The 13436-nt window shown below is 39.1% G+C and overlaps 7 protein-coding genes across 10 annotated transcripts in view; 4 read left to right on the forward strand and 3 right to left on the reverse strand.

Annotated features, from left to right (window-relative positions):
* The window catches only part of LOC115436253 (zinc finger protein 883-like), a 445178-nt gene that overhangs the window by 365105 nt on the left and 66637 nt on the right, over window positions 1-13436 (forward strand). The gene's annotated exons all lie outside the window — the stretch shown is intronic.
* The window catches only part of LOC115435234 (NACHT, LRR and PYD domains-containing protein 5-like), a 753056-nt gene that overhangs the window by 277121 nt on the left and 462499 nt on the right, over window positions 1-13436 (reverse strand).
* LOC115436315 (zinc finger protein 239-like) overlaps window positions 1-13436 on the reverse strand; it is a 364410-nt gene that overhangs the window by 219534 nt on the left and 131440 nt on the right. The gene's annotated exons all lie outside the window — the stretch shown is intronic.
* Window positions 1-13436, reverse strand: part of LOC115436265 (zinc finger protein 345-like) — a 356130-nt gene that overhangs the window by 118283 nt on the left and 224411 nt on the right. The window contains exons 1-2 of one of the 4 annotated variants that reach the window (XM_030159061.1): window positions 3371-3768; window positions 2870-2874 (exon numbers count right to left, since the gene is read on the reverse strand). The exons of the other annotated variants lie outside the window; for them this stretch is intronic. The gene's annotated coding sequence lies outside the window, so the exon portion shown is untranslated. Of the gene's footprint in view, window positions 1-2869; window positions 2875-3370; window positions 3769-13436 lie in introns of those variants that run through there. 4 annotated transcript variants of the gene reach the window in all.
* LOC115436292 (zinc finger protein 239-like) overlaps window positions 1-13436 on the forward strand; it is a 324079-nt gene that overhangs the window by 104742 nt on the left and 205901 nt on the right. The gene's annotated exons all lie outside the window — the stretch shown is intronic.
* LOC115436241 (NLR family CARD domain-containing protein 3-like) overlaps window positions 1-13436 on the forward strand; it is a 1147354-nt gene that overhangs the window by 39896 nt on the left and 1094022 nt on the right. The window lies entirely within an intron of this gene.
* The window catches only part of LOC115436242 (NLR family CARD domain-containing protein 3-like), a 329168-nt gene that overhangs the window by 36218 nt on the left and 279514 nt on the right, over window positions 1-13436 (forward strand). The gene's annotated exons all lie outside the window — the stretch shown is intronic.

Here is a 13436-nt window from a genome sequence, read left to right on the forward strand (position 1 = left end):
GAAGAACATTCTAGTTTTTTTTCACACAAGTTTTAGAGAGCGTATTACAGCATTTTAACATTGTGTAAGTTGCATCTCTGTGAAATAAACAAAGACATATGCAACTGTTAATTCTCATGTCCACTATTATCTAATATCAGACTATTATACAGCGTTTTAAAGTTATGTAAGTTGCATCTTTGTGAAATAAAGATATATGCAGCTGTTAACTCCCATGTCCATCATTAATATCAGACTACTATACAGCATCCCACTTCACTTCATACTGTCATGCAGGATTTACCGGGGCTCATAAATTCACAAGTTAATGTCTTTATTAAAATAATTTTGAAAAGGTTCCAAGTAATGTATTTAGTTATAATTTTATGTACTGCATGTTTTGAAAGCAGCTACACTGTTACATAAAATGTAGTTTAGTCCCTTGTATTAAGTCTAATGACGTGATTGTTATGACCGGCTCAGAGTCACAACATAAAGGAGGACACAAAACCAGATTGAATGCAAAAAAAAAAAAAAAGCAATTTATTAATAAAAAGAAAAACAGGAAAAAAAAAACAAACAGGTCTGCTGGTGAGCTGTGAACAAAAGTGAAGAGGCCAGAGAGCAGCAGGAACTGAGCCCTTTATATAGGCCCAGCCCTTCACTTGCAGCAGGTGGACACTATCAGGCTGATCAGCCCATCTACACAGCTCTGCAAGACAGGACAGTTAAGCAGGCAAACAAAGCAACACATAACAGTGATGCATGTTTTGATTATTTCTTATTTTGTTTGTAGACAACTTTTTTTTTCACTTTTTAATGTTTGCTTCAGCATGTATTTTTGAGCTGTTTGCAAACACCCAGTGGCTGCAGATGGAACTTTTCATTAGCTAGTAAATATGACTAATTGATATTGGTAAGATGTTTTTGTGAATAAGCCTTTTAAAAACACATAATGTATTAGTTTAAAAACACCTCACATTTGCTTATGTATTATCACTTTCAGCTAAATGCAGCCACTTGTTTTTATTTTAAAATGGCCAACTATAGAATCAAATCCTATGCTAATAACCAAAATGCATTAAATGTATATATTTTCATTCCACAGGCAGAGGGGAAGAGTAAGGTGTGGAGACACTTCACAGAAGACTCCACAGGTGCTAGATGCAACATCTGCAGCGCAAGAGTTAGCCAGGGCTCTAGCACCAGCAAAGCAAAGAACACTACAAATTTACTTATATCATTGTGTTTGCAGTTTGCCTTTTCTTATTTATCAGTGGGTTTACAGTCCTTATGTTGACAGTGTTACTAATCAGAGTTCCTTATTTTAATTTAGTAGTCTTCTACTTTGTGTTGAATCATGTTTTGGGTATTATAAGAATTTATGTTCATGTACAGTATATATCCTGTGTATATCAATGCTCTTATTTCATACAGAGCCCGACTGATATGGGATTTTTGGGGCCGGTGCCAATATTGGGGGCTAAAAAAAGCCAATATCCAATATATCGGCCGATATCCAATATTGGCCGATAACCGATATATTGGCGATATATGAAATAAGAACACTGATCTACACAGGATATAATAATCTTATATTAGATAATTGTGGACAGGTGGATAAACAGTTGCATACATCTGTGTTTATCTCACAAATATAATTTACACAACTTTCAAATGCAAACTATGCAATCATAAAAATAATTAGAGCAAAAAATATTACTTACCACAAAATTATGTTTTCACTCACAAATTTGGATGTGTCTGCCTCACAGCACTACAACTTCTTATGTGGACTAAGGACTAAACTGAGCATGTGCAGAGTGAATTAGGTGAGTCCTAAGTTGTTCCTGATTAGAGCAATAGCAAGAGTTACAACTGACCCGTGTTACAACTGTCCCCGGTCTCCCCTACACTATTAACACCCAGGCCTGCTGGCAGAATTAAACTGTGAAGTAGACAGGAAGTGCACGGACATGGGTGTGTGTGGGGGGGTGAATACTTCATAAGACGGGGGGGGGGGGGGGGTTAGCAGTCCATCCTCATCAGAGCGCGGGGGGGTACCTCCGTGATTATGTGATTGTGTGTGGGGGGGTGATAGAGTCATTGTCTGAGCAGGAGTGAAAGTGAAACTAACTTGCTTTAAAGTTCCTCTTATTCTCTGGGCAGCACACACACACACGCACACAGGAGCAGTGAGTGACAGAATCTCCGCGCAGCAAAAAAAGTTAATATATCGGCTACATCGGCTAAATATTGGCCGATGTTGATTAATTGGTGATACGTTATAATCGGCCCGATTAATTGGCCAGCCGATTAATCAGTCAGGCTCTAATTTCATATATCAGCCAATATATCGGTTATCAGCCCATATATCGCATAACAGCTTTTTTTTGCCCCCAATATTGGTATCGGTATTGGCCCCAAAAATCCCGTACTGGTCAGGCTCTAGTTCCAGGTATTAAGCCCGCCCCTCACACATACTGTAGCTTATTTTGGCATCACTCCAGCTGATGTCATCATGTCTATGTGTGTGCTGATGTCATATCAGCTGCCTCTATATGTGCGCCAAGTTTGAAGTAAATTGAAACAAACATGGTGTTTTATAGACATATGAAATTTTGTCCATTAGAAGTAAACTAGTGCATTAACACATGGGAATCCACAGGTTCTAGAAGCAGTAGAGTTGGTGTAACACAGAAATTAGGAAAAAAATAATGGCCCTCATTTAGGTTTGTATTGACATGTACGTGAACCAGAGACTTTTCCACAGGACTGAACATGGAGGAGGCGAACGTTAACGGGCCGGGTCTAACCGGGGACCGGTGGAGTGGAACTGGAGTGGATCCCATGTTTTGTGCTGATCCGGATCCAGATCCAGCCCCCCCACCCTCCCTATTTACAGCTGTGAATGGACTAGTCCACAGGCCAACTGTAAACCCACTGAAATTTAAAACAAAACTAATAACTAATAAAGTATTGGTCGTATCAATATGCAGTTTTCTTCTGTCTGATCCTGGACCTAAAATACAGAAGTACTGCACAGGCTGGTTCTGTCCAGTTTATCAGTTAAAAAGCTGATACATACACACACACACACACACACACACACACACACACACACACACACACACACACACACAGGTCACTTGGCTGTTGTAACAAAGATGGGAGAAAATAACAATATGTTAAAAAAAAAAATCATTCATGGTAATCTATAAACCCAATCTGGTATGAATTCGACCAATAGTTTTGCTGTTAAACTGTTCACAAACAAACTGAATGAAAAACAATACCCCATGCCTCCTCTTCTGGGGGGGGGGGCTCCATAGTTCTAACCTGCTGCCTGTGTTTCTCTTCTCCGTTGCCGGTTTCCCCTCCCTCCCTCCACAGTTTTCTCCTGTGCTGTTCTATCCAGTCGGACTGTGGAACACTTCACTCTGCCGTGGGACTCTCCTCCATCTGGTTGTGGCTCTGCTGCCTGGGGCTATTTCCGGACTAATGCTGCTCCATGTTCAACTCCTCCGTCTCCAACTGCTCAAACTCAACACTCGCTCCATTCCATCATGTAAATCCACCTGAAAACAATACGGGCTCCTACGCAGACCTCCTTCTATCCACAGAGGGTCACGGATAAACTTTATTTCCACACAACCTGTGGGCTCTGACTCCATTCCATCCCTCTAGTCTGTCGGACTCTCCGTCGCAGCTTGTAAACGTCATCAGAGAACACTAGAGATGTGAGGTTCACGAACAACTCGAGTCTTTTGAACGGCTGTTATAAGTGAACGATAAAAACCGCAGTTGTGAGCTGTTCTTATATTCAAATTTTCCACGCTGACTCCATGTGTCACCTGTGTCCCACTGAGTCTGGGTTGTCCACGCTGCCTTCACGTGAACGACTATTGACATCTGGGAGTATGACTTTTCCGCCACATATCCTATTCATTTGAATGCATCTATATGCGCAGGTATCTTAGGGGAGGAGTTCTCAGAGAGAGTCCGACTGACTGGACTGGAGCCACATTTACTTCTGCATCAGGAGGAGGAGATATGAACGACTGAAAAGAAATGAGATGCGGGATTAACTGGAGGTCCTCTTTTTGCTCCCTGCCAGCTCCCAAGAGTTCCTGTGTGTGTTTCCTGGTTGTCAGTCATCGTGTGTGTTCGATTGTGTCCGTGTAGTTGGTAAATTGTCTATAGTTGCTGTTAGAGAGCTGTTATTATTATTATTATTATTATTTTTTTTTTTTAAAGGAGGGAGTGTCCGATTGCCTGTCAGTTAGTGATGGTGAGATGAAGCCTCATGAGGCACTGACCCACTTCAGCCAGTTGGTTCAAGAAAGGGTTCCTTTCTCAAAGGTTCATGTGCACACGAAACCACCTACTGGCCATGTGTATTATCACAGGCAGCTGTATCTGAACCATAGAATGAGCGATGCATTGAATTTTTGTGTCTGTTATGGCTCTTGGGAATGACTATGAATTACAAAAAATGTATGACCAAATAATTTCTCTACATGAATTATCACATATGTGTATAATAAATTATTTTTTGAATGTATTCTGTTTGTGTAAATTTTCCCAAAATGGTTATGTCATATGATATGGCAGGTTGTGTAATAATGTTCTTCTGTCACTTTAGGAAAATGGCATGGGCTTAAGCAGGCACAGGACAGTGAAAGTGCTTGTGTAACTAGGAAAATGGAACTGCATGTGCTTGTGTAACTAGGAAAATGATGTCCAGGACAGGGTAGATTTCATTTTTATTCAGAAACAACAGTGTCTCCACAGTTTTTGGTTTTAAACAATTTCTTTTTTTGGTTACAACTTCTCCAGCCTTTGAAAACACCCTTTCACAGGAGACAGAAGACGCCGATGGGGTATCCACACCAAACTTTAGACCAAACATCTTCTAAAGCACCAGGTTCCTTATAAACTTTACACATTTACATACATCAGTTGTAAGTCTTCCACATATTAGTTTAGCTTTTTGATATCAACACTTCAATATTCCTCATTTGCAAGAAAAAAAGAAACAAATGCACTAGATACTGTAGATTTCTGGCCTTTCCTTGGCTGCACCACATCCTCCTGTTGGACCACCTGCTGTGTTTGATCTGTAAATAATTATATGGACATCTAGTTATTTATCTGTGTATGAATATGTATTTATTTATTTCATACTAAAGCCAAATCAAACAGTGTCTTACCTATGTCCCAGCTGACATTATACAGCTGAATCTGTTCTGTGTCCACAGTCTGAATCTGAACTCACTGTGTCTAACAGATGCAGACTAGCTGTCCTTTGTCTTGTCCCATGTCTGTGCGTCTGTCTTCTCATTGAATGTCCACTAGAAATGTCTCTTTTCTCTTCCTCCTGTCTGTCATTGTCTCTGTGTCTCTCCGTGCCCTCTCTCTTCCTCATCTCCGTGTCGGACCTGAGCCGATCCGTGTTTCCCGTGTTCCGTGTCCGTCTCCCTCACCTTCTGTTTCTCCGTTCCTGTCTCTAAATGGTTCTTCTGTAACTCCATCATATATTGAATTGTCAGACTCTGTCTCCATAATCATCTTTAAGGCTTTTGAAACTGCACGCGGTTCCTGCACAGTCTGCATTTCCTCATTCAGTGACTGCCGCTGGATGCGTTGCCATGGGATATGGAGACTCCAGAGCGAAAACGTTAAACCCGGTCCGTCATTTTTCCGAAAAACCTGCTTAATTGTTTGTTTTTGGACTAAGGAAAGTAATTCACACGATCCGCAACAGCTTCAACTACAGTATAACAGTGAAAACACGGAGTGACGGAAAATCTCATCATTGGCGGAGAAAGAGTTAAGTTGTGGAAAAAATGCCATATTTATTTATTTTCTCTCCCTCCCTCCATGAGTCTATTACAGTGTGGCAACTCTACTGTACAATTTTGAAAACTGCACATTTCTTTTAGCTACAAACAATGCTTCATTTACGCGTTGGTAAACGCCGGTGAAATCAAGGCATTTTTTTACCGGTTTTAATAATAGGCAAAAAAACCGATAACGATATTCACCGATATTACATTTTTATGCCAATATCGGACCGATAATATCGGTGGGCCGATATTATTGGACATCCCTAAAAAACATTAATTATGTTAAAATCATACTTTAAAATTAACATTAATATTTAAATAGAGTAAAAGAAGACATTAAAATAAAAAAAGTGCATTTAAAAGACAAGATTGAAAAGAGTTTATGCATAAGCACATGAAAAGAGGAAGGTTTTTAACCTGGATTCAAAAATTTTCCAAAAAAAAAAGTGTTTGACACCATCAGCCATGAAATATTAATTATGAAACTGGATAAATATGGCATTAGGGGAATAGTGCTGGATTGGGTCAAAAGTTATTTAAGTGTGAGACAGCAGTTTGTGAGATTAGGTGACTGTGTTTCATCATGTGTGGACATTGCTTGTGGGGTCCCCCAGGGGTCAGTATTAGGCCCTAAATTCTTCCCTCTGTACATGAATGACACATGTAAAGTTTCTAAGAAATGCTATTTATGTTGTTTGCTGATGATACAAATATTTTCTGTTCTGGGGACAACTTGCAAAAACTACAGGAGGTGGTCACTATAGAAATTAAAAAAATGTGATCTCCTTCATGTTGTTGGCCTTGGTTTGGGACTAAACCACTACCAGCTCATCAGTCATTCTGTCTCATCCATATGATGTTCATCATGTTGTTTATGACTGATGAAAAACCACATGGATGCAGGACTCTGACACCTTCAACCAAGGGTGTTCTTCAGGTTGTGCAACTGTTAATTCACACACACACACGCACGCACTTACACACACAAACACACAGTTGGTGGTAAAAAAAAAAAAAGAAAAAAAAAAAGAGCAGAACGTTTTGGCGGATGAATTTAAATTGCACAGAACAACTGTGGAAAGAACAATGAACAGGTGTGAACCCCAACCAGTAACAGAATCACAACAAGTGATGGATTAAATGTCCACAAAGTCAATAGAAGTAGTATCCCCATTGAAACCAGCTCTTGTAAATATCCTTGTAAATTTGTAAATATATTTCAAGGGGGATTTTTTATTTTCTTGCACTTGTCTTAAATATCCCAGAGTTATAATAATAATAATAATAATAATAATAATGATAATAATGATAATAATAATAATAATAATAATAATAATAATAATAATAATAATAATAATAACAATAATAATGCCATTCTCTGTACTATCAAGCTCATTTATGATCCGGCACACATCACTACAAATGTAGAAGTAAAGTGTCCTGGCTCTGTACCTGACTCCACATATATCCATAGTATAGCCTGATCCACAGATTTGCATGTGTTAAGTTACTGAACACTTTGTTCAATGATCATGTTTGTCTCCCTGATATAAACACACCCACATGTATCCACTTTACTTCCAGGACAGACTGATGGGTACCTACTGGGAGACAGAGGGGATATCCATGCCAGCCTTTTCTGCTGACCCCTGACCCTGACCCTGACCCTGACCCTGATCCAGGGCCCCAAAAGGGTTTTAATGTGGTCCACTGCAGGACTAGAGCTTGGGTCCAGGACGGAAGGGCATCACATTTAATTTAAAGGAATTCCTTTTCAGTAATAAAGGAGAACAATCTGCTTCAGTATATTATCAGTATATTATTATTATATTATATAAGTACCATATGTGGTAGATGTGAGTATTTTAAAGTACTATATGTAGTAGATGTGAGAATTTTAAAGTACCACATGTAGTAGATGTGAGTATTTTAAAGTACCATATGTGGTAGATGTGAATATTTTAAAGTACCATACCGGTATGTAGTAGACGTGAGTATTTTAAAGTATTTTAAAGTACCATATGTAGTAGATGTGAGTATTTTAAAGTACCGTATGTAGTTGATGTAAGTATTTTAAAATATTTCAAAGTACCATATGTAGTAGATGTGAATATCTTAAAGTACCATGTGTAGTAGATGTGAGTATTTTAAACCCCCGTATGTGGTAGATGTGAGTACTTAAAACTACCATATGTAGTAGATGTGAGTATTTTTAAGTACCATGTGTAGTAGATGTGAGTATTTTAAACCCCCATATGTGGTAGATGTGAGTACTTAAAACTACCATATGTAGTAGATGTGAGTGTTTTAAAGTACCATATGTAGTAGATGTGAGGATTTTTAAGTACCATATTTAATAGATGTGAGTATTTTTAAGTACCATATGTAGTAGATGTGAGTATTTTAAAGTACCATATGTGGTAGATGTGAGTATTTTAAAGTACCATGTGTAGTAGATGTGAGTATTTTAAAGTACCATATATGGTAGATGTGAGTATTTTAAAGTACCATGTGTAGTAGATGTGAGTATTCTAAACTCCCGTATGTGGTAGATGTGAGTACTTAAAACTACCATATGTAGTAGATGTGAGTATTTTAAAGTATCATATGTGGTAGATGTAAGTATTTTAAAGTACCATATGTACCATATGGGTGAGTGTTACTGCCTCCAACACTGGTCCAACAAACACTACAACATTTCCAACCAGGCTCCAGCTCCACTAATCCAACATACATTTAGGTCCAAACCACTGGATTTTCACTCAAACCACGGTTACTGAGCCCACAACAGCACTCTGGCACCAACCACAACTCACACTGATGCATTGTGGGATACATGGGGTCACTACTGTACAGCAGAGCCTGGGAAACTGACAAAATGGACGTTAGCACCATTAGCTTGGCTGCTAATGCTAATACTAATCTATTGTCTATTTAGGATCCCGGGAAATTCTAAAACATGTACAGATGCATTGTGGGATTTGTACCTGTCTGAATCACCGACGGAGACAAAAAGACGGATTCACAACAGTGGAGAGAGACAGATTTGATTTAATTTGTGTCATATTTTACTGTCCACACACAACACAACTACACAAACAGACAACACAACTACACAAACACACAACACAACTACATAAACACACAACTACACACACAACACAACTACACAAACACACAACACATCTACACAAACACAACCCAACTACACACACAACACAACTACACAAACACACAATGCAACTACACACAACACAACTACACACACACACAACACAACTACAGAAACACACAACACAAGTACGCAAACACACAACACAACTACACACCACACAAACACACTGTGGATCCTGGTTTCCTCAGTCCAAATCCTCCAAACAGTGGTTCAGTGAATGGGGTTTTGAAGGTGTGGAGGTGGATCAGTTTGTCAGAGGAGACTCTGTAGAAGGACACAGATCCAGCAGGACAGTCCACATACACTGATACTGTACCAGAGGAGGAGGAGGAGGAGGAGGAGGAGGAGGAGGACTGAGGGAGGGCTGTGCGTTTGCCTTTATGCCAGACACTGCATCCACCTGTATAACACGAGCCGACCAGGTGAACCAGTGTTTTCCATTGGTCTTGTGCCAGCTGCTCTGCGTCCTCCGTGGTAACTCCATGTTGTTGGAGGTCGCCCGCAATGACGTCGAGCCATCGGGTGTGGGGCTTGCCTCGTGGTCATTTCCAGTCTGCAGCCTTTGGGTCAACCTGAAGGATGGCTCTTGTTGGATGGTCAGGAGGGAGGCAGAGGACATGACCGAACCAGCAACGTCGCACAGTGACAGTACAGACTGTAAATGTGCATAAAGACACTAGAGCTCTGATATGCACTAAATAGTCTGGGACTGGACCTGAGGACTCACTGCTCAGGGTATGTGGGTCCATGTGGTACCAGTCCTGACCAATCAGCTATCAGCTCATCCTTCCACTAAACTGACTGTCTTCATGAACACTTCAGATGTTTAGAATGTGGAACCAGGTCCCAGTTTGGGTTCAGGTTGGTTTTAATCAATCTAATGAAATTACACTTACGTCTCCATGGAACTGGTTTCAACATTTGGACTCCGGCAGGATCCAACCTGAAAGGAGGAGGAGGGTCAGAGCAGCTGGAAATATGGACATTCCATCACTCTGATCCACTGAAGCTTTTCTGTTCACATCCACTAAATGGTTCCTTCTGAATCACTGACTGAGTCAGTTTGTCTTTGAACGTGGGCTGGACCTTCATACAGGATGGATCCCAGCTCTGACAGATGGTTCCTGTCAGCTCTACCTGTTCCATCTGCCATTATCTGTGGATGCATCAGCTCAGTCCATACCTGACAGTGTCCAGTCTCCAGTGTGGATCCTCCACTAGAGCAGACAGCTCCTGTCCTGAGGCTCCTGGATGGTTGTAGCTCAGGTCTAGCAGTCTGAGATGGGACGGATTGGACTTTAGGGCTGAGACCAGAGAAGAACATCCTTCCTCTGGGATCAGACATCCTGACAATCTGCAACACAAAACATCACATTCATCAACTGAGGATGGAGGTCGGTGGAGTTGGAGTCATTGATCAGAGTCTGTGAATGCATGGGACTTCATCAACATGACTTCAATGTGTAAAGTCTATGAGTTCCAGACTCTGAACACAGTTGGAGATCAGAAGAACTGGTCTGGAGTTCAATACAAACAACCACTGACAAGTTCAATCCATCCAACAACTGGAGACAAACACTGAAATAATGTGTTGTGTTCTTTGTTGAACCCTGACCTGAGAGTGTCCAGTCTGCATCCTGGACTCTTCAGTCCATCTGACAGGATCTTCACTCCTGAATCCTTCAGGTCATTGTTGCTCAGATCCAGAAGTGTCAGACTACAGGACTGGGATCTGAGAACTGAGGACAGAGCTTCACAGCTTCTCTCTGACAGGTTACAGCCACTGAGTCTGGAGAAGACAGATGAGATTAGTGTTGAAATGAATGAAGATGAGTTTGGACTAAAGTACAGTCAGAGTGAACACAGATCTGATTGTTTACAACAGACACAGTCAAGTATTACTGTCAAATGTTTCATCTACAAACTACTTAATTAATTAATTAATTAATTAATTAATTAATTAATTAATTAAAAACATGCAAAGAAACAAAATAAAACAAAGCAAAATAAGACAAACACAAAATAACATTTAAATGAACTGAATCTTTCTTCAAGTACATGTCTGAATTTTGCATGATTGAAAAAGGAGTAGGAAGAAGTATAAACTTATTTAATACAAACCTTCAAGTTGTTTTCCACCTTCATCGCTAACTTAATACATGAATCAAACAATACATTTGTCCTAATTTTAGCATTTAAGCACAACTAATCCATAATGCAGTTATTGAATTCTGCACCACAGAATGATCCTAGTAGTGCAGTCATACAAACACACATCAACAGTTCAACAGTTTTCTTAAGTAATTACAGCAGATTTATGACTTCAACATTGTCCAGAAAATAACAGCCCTCACTGTCTTTATTAAATACTGGACCTCACAACAATCAATTCTTTATATGTTTTTTTTTTTCAGTTGAATTCTGTTTGATCTTTGTTTTATCTGCGCACACACTTTTCCTCCACAGATGGTCATACAGACACTTTTGAACCTAGTGTGCACTTTATGAATCTGTACGTTGAGCTTTCACCTTAAATCATAACCTCCCTCTCTTTCACTAAACAATTCTGGAACATTGTCCAGCAGTAAGTTATTCTTTGGTGTATACATTATTTGAATAGTTTTGAACTCCACAAGGTCAATGAGTTTGACAGTTTTAGATTGTAAAAAATAGTGGATTGGTGTGTGCACAAAAACCAACATGATGAACAATTCTTAAAGCATTAGACCATCATCTAATGGAAGGTGTATGTCACAGCCGCCCTAAATTAACAGCATTAGTAATTAGATCAGTATCACTGATGTGTCTGGAGTGGTTTATACACCAGTATGTAGAAGCTCTGGAACTGAAATTATATATTTAATGTGAAACAAAATAATTCATATTGTTTCCCATGAATTTTGAAATTGACTGTCAAATTGTAAAGTCCATTATTTGTGGATGAATTGTAAAACTATAGTTGTTTTCTTTTTATTCCTGAACAGAGACATGAGTTGTAGTGGTTGAATGTGGTGTTTGTTGAATTTGTTGTTGTCTCAGAAGCCCAGTGAGTGACTAAAATTTGGGAATAAAAAGATGAATTCAGTGTGAAATTCTTTATTCCTGTTGAAAATGATTAAACATGGAGAGGAGACTGAAAATGAAACAGTGTCATTAAAACAATGGTGTTGGATGGATTCTGACACATAGGCAGTGTTTGGCAAATTACTTTTAAAAAGTAATTAATTACACTGGGTTACAAAAAAATGTTTTTTGCAAGTTGTCTAGGTTTCTTCAACTGAATTAGGACCATTTTGCACCGCTAAATCAAAAAATGACATCTGTTTTTCTCAATCAAGTCAGGTTTTTTTGCTAATTTGATTTTGAAAAAATTGATCTTCTCACAAAATTGATTACATTTTTGTGACTTTATCAGTTGATTTTTTTATATAGTTCTCACCCAAAATAGGTTTTAAGAGAAAAAAAAAAAAATTTTCTAACAGGATTCCTGTTAGGTACAATGGTGTATTCACCACAGATGTAGCAGGATACGTCAGGCTTATTTTTGCAAGATCTTCTAGTCGAAGCCATTTCATTCACCTGTAATATTAAAAAAAAAATTAATCATAAATTGACAAAAGTAAAATCTTCAGAGCTCATTTATTGCAAGAAATATGAAAGAATTTTGTATCATATGATGTGAAAATGCCCATACATGTAAGCAAAATGTTAAAAAGCCAATATGTAGCATAATTCAGAAAGTTGACCTGATTGAGCAAAATTAATGTGATTTTTGGATTCAGCACATCAAAATTATCCAAAATCAGCTCAAAAAACTTAAACAATAAATTTGTTGTTGACCAGTGTTATAGTTACTAGTTACTTTCCCAAAAAAGTAATTGAATTTGTAACGGAATTACTCCTTCATAAATATAATTAGTTACCAGGGAAAGTAATTATTGCATTACTTTTTTTGAAAAACCTTCAAAGATGTAAAAGGAAACTGATTTTTGAGTGTGTTTCACAGGCCAGTTGCATAGAGTAGAACAGCAAACAGGTACTGAATACCATGACTTTGGTAAGGCTGGGGTCCACCTGGGCTCGGCTTTTCCACCACATAAGGGATCTGCATTTATAGGAAGAAGATGCTCCTCCAGTTAATCCCACGTCTCCACTTTTTTCAGTCGATCCTACAGCGGTAAATGCCTTCAGTCTAGTCAGTCAGACTCACTGATAGCTCCTCCCCTAAATTAGCTGCGCACAGAGCTGCATTCAAGTGAATGGGGACAACTCCACCTCAGACATGTCATTTGTCATTCAGGTGAAGGCAGCGTGGACAACTCAGACTCATGTGGCACACAGGTGGAGCATGAAGGCAGTGTGGGCAATTTGAATAGAAGAACGGCTTGTAGACGAACGGCTCGCAATGAATCGGTTCTTATCATTCACTGAAA

The sequence above is a fragment of the Sphaeramia orbicularis genome, chromosome 16 (genome assembly GCF_902148855.1).
Source record: "Sphaeramia orbicularis chromosome 16, fSphaOr1.1, whole genome shotgun sequence".
Classification (NCBI taxonomy): Eukaryota; Metazoa; Chordata; class Actinopteri; order Kurtiformes; family Apogonidae; genus Sphaeramia; species Sphaeramia orbicularis.